The sequence below is a fragment of the Sapajus apella genome, unplaced genomic scaffold, assembly GCF_009761245.1.
Source record: "Sapajus apella isolate SASKATOON/1434 unplaced genomic scaffold, GSC_monkey_1.0 scaffold8, whole genome shotgun sequence".
NCBI lineage: Eukaryota > Metazoa > Chordata > Mammalia > Primates > Cebidae > Sapajus > Sapajus apella.
The window spans coordinates 12,135,534-12,138,730 of NW_022436948.1; the positions used below are offsets into that span (position 1 = coordinate 12,135,534).

Consider the following 3,197-nt stretch of genomic DNA (forward strand, 5'->3'; position numbering starts at 1 on the left):
AAAAAAAAAAAAAAAAAAAAAACTTCAAAGATGTCAAGAAAAAAGAAACAGAAGAAAAGAAAAAAAAAAAACAAAACAGAAAGAACAAACAAAACCAGTAATAGTAAGATGGCAGGTCTAAAATTCCAACAACCGATAATTACATTAAATGTTAATATTCTAAACAACAAAGAAAAAAAACTTGGAAAAAGAAATGTAAACCAAAAGTAAGTAGAAGAAAGGAAATAACAAAGATATGGCAGGAGATATATATACAGAGAGAGAGAGAGAGAGAGAGAGAATAAAGATAATTACAAAATCAAACTCTGGTTCTTTGAAAAAATTTTTTTACAAACCTCAAGCTAGACACAGAGAGAGAAAAAAAATCATAGAAATAAGGGGCATCCCCATCAATCCTACAAACATTTAAAAAATAAGAAATAGTAAAAATAGCCTTATGCCAACAAATTTGACAATGTAGATAAAAGAAACAGATTTATTGGAAAATAAAGCTTACTAAAATTGATATAAGAATCTGAATACTCCTATATTTATTTTAAAAAACTGATTTTATAATTAAAAACCATCCCTGGCCAGGTACAGTGGCTCACGCCTGTAATCCCAGCACTCTGGGAGGCTGAGACGGGCGGATCTCAAGGTCAAGAGATAGATCAAGAACATCCCGGACAACATGGTGAAACCTTATCTCTATTAAAATACAAAAATTAGCTGGGTGTGGTAGTGCAAATCCGTAGCCCCAGCTACGCAGGAGGCTGAAGCAGGAGAATCGCTTGAACCTGGGAGGCAGAGGTCGCAGTGAGCCAAGATTCCACCACTGTACTCCAGCCTGGCAACAGAGAGAGACAACCTTCCCCAAAAAGAAAGCCACAGTCTGTTTCACTGGTGAATCCTTTCAAAGAAGAAATAATATAAAAATTATGCAAAGTTTCTCAAACAAAAAGGAGATCACTGCCCACCTCACTTTTTGAGGTCATACAACTATAATACCAAAACCTCACAGACACTACAAATAAATAAATAAATAATAGAACAAGACCCCTAAGAATATAGATTTAAAAAAATCATAAAAATTAAAAATTGAATGCTTTTACATAAAAATGATAGTAAAATATAACCAAGTAGCTTATCCTAGAAATGCAAGTTTAGTTTAAACATTTGGAAACCAATTAATGTAATATACCATATTATCAGAATAAAGTAGAAAGCCCATCTGATCATGTCAATAGATATTTTTTTTAAAAGCTTTTGACAAAAACTCAACATCCACTCATGATTTATAAAAAAAAAACTCAGTAAACTAGAATTAGTCGGAAACTTCTACAAACAGATATAGGGCATCTATGAAAAACCTACATCTAACATCACAGTTAATGGTTAAAGACTGAATTTTTCAATCTGAGATCAGGAAGAAGGCAAGGATACCTGGTTTCACCATTTCTATTCAACATTGATGTGGAGGAAAGTTATAAGGCAAGAAAAACTACAGGCAAAAAATAGGCATAAAGATTGGAAAAGAAAAATTGTACTCTCCTTATTTACAGATATCACTGTTTACATAGAAAATCCCAGAGAATGTAGAAAACAATGACTATAATCAATAAGTGAATTTAACAAAACTGCAGGATAAAAGGTTAATGTATTAAAATCAGCTGAATTCTTAAATACTAGCAAGCAATAAATTGGAAAGTAAGTAGAATTAAGAAAAACAACTGTTTTATAATAGCATCAAAAAATGTAAAATTTCTAAGTGTAAATTTAACAAAAGACAGGCCTGGTGCGGTGGCTCAAGCCTATAATCCCAGCACCCTGAGGGGCCAAGGCAGTGAATCACCTGAGACCAGGAGTTCGAGATCAGCCTGACCAACATGATGAAACCCCGTCACTACTAAAAATACAAAATCAGCCAGGCATGTAATTCCAGCTACTTGGTAGGCTGGGGGATGAAAATCGCTTGAACCTAGCCTGTGCAACAAGAGTGAAACTCCATCTCAAAACAAAAACAAAACCAAAATACAAAAAAACCCCACATACAAGGCTTCTACACTTAGAACTACAAAATATGGCTAAGAAAACTTAAAGAAGACTTAAGTAAATGGTACTAAGTTCATGGGTTGGAAGATTAAATATTGTAAAAATGGTCCTTCTCTCCAAGTCTGTATATTCAATGCAACCCCAATCAAAATTGCAGCAGGCTTTGTGGCAGAAATTGGCAAGCTGGCATTAAAGACCTAGAATAACCAGAGCAGATTTTTAAAAGAAGAAAGTTGAAAGATTTACCCCGATTTCAAGATTTACTATAAAACAACAGTAGTCAAGGCCTTTTGGGATTGGTGTAAAGTGACAGATCAATACAACAGAAGAGTTCAGAAACAGACCTACATGTTTGGTTAGCTGATTTTTGGCAAAGTTGTAAAGACAAATCACTAGAGGAAAAAAGTCTTTCAACAAAGTGGATCAACTGGATATCCACAGGTAGGGAGAAAAACATACAGTGACACTTTACATAATATACAAAAATTAATTCAAAAAAGGTCCCAGGCCTAAATGTAAAACTATATATGCTTCATATAAAAATCTAAAAAGATGGGAGAATATCTCCCTGAACTTAGACTAGGCAATTTCTCAAAACACAAAGAAGCATGATTTATAAAAGAAAAATTAGTAAACTGGGCTTCAAAATAAAAAAAAAAAAAAAAAAAAAAAAAAGTTCTTCAAAAGATAACCATTATGAAAACAAAAAAGCAAACCAGAGAAAGAAAACATTTGTAATTCATACATTAGACAAAGGATTTGTATCCACAATATATAAGGAACTCCTACAATTTAAAAATAAGATAGCTCAGTGAGGAAATGGCTGAAACGTAAAATAACTTCTAGAAATGGCCAATAAACCCATGAAAAGACATTCAACATTATTAAACATAAGGAAAATGCAAACTAAAATCACTTGACCTGCCACTATATTTCCACAAGAATGGCTAATGAGAAAAAATGACCATATCTAGTGTTGGTGAGGATGTGGAACAGCTCTACACATTGCTGGGAGGAATGTAAAATCACACAAACTTTTAAAAATATAGTTATATAGTTTTCTGCCGGGCGTGGTGGCTCACGCCTGTAATCCAAGCACTTTGGAGGCCAAGGCGGGCGGATCACCTGAGGTCGGGAGTTCAAGACCAGCCTGACCAACATGGTGA

The 3,197-nt window shown here is 33.9% G+C and overlaps 1 protein-coding gene across 8 annotated transcripts in view; it reads right to left on the minus strand.

The window, feature by feature from the left end:
• ITSN1 (intersectin 1) overlaps nt 1-3,197 on the minus strand; it is a 242,499-nt gene that overhangs the window by 180,269 nt on the left and 59,033 nt on the right. The window lies entirely within an intron of this gene.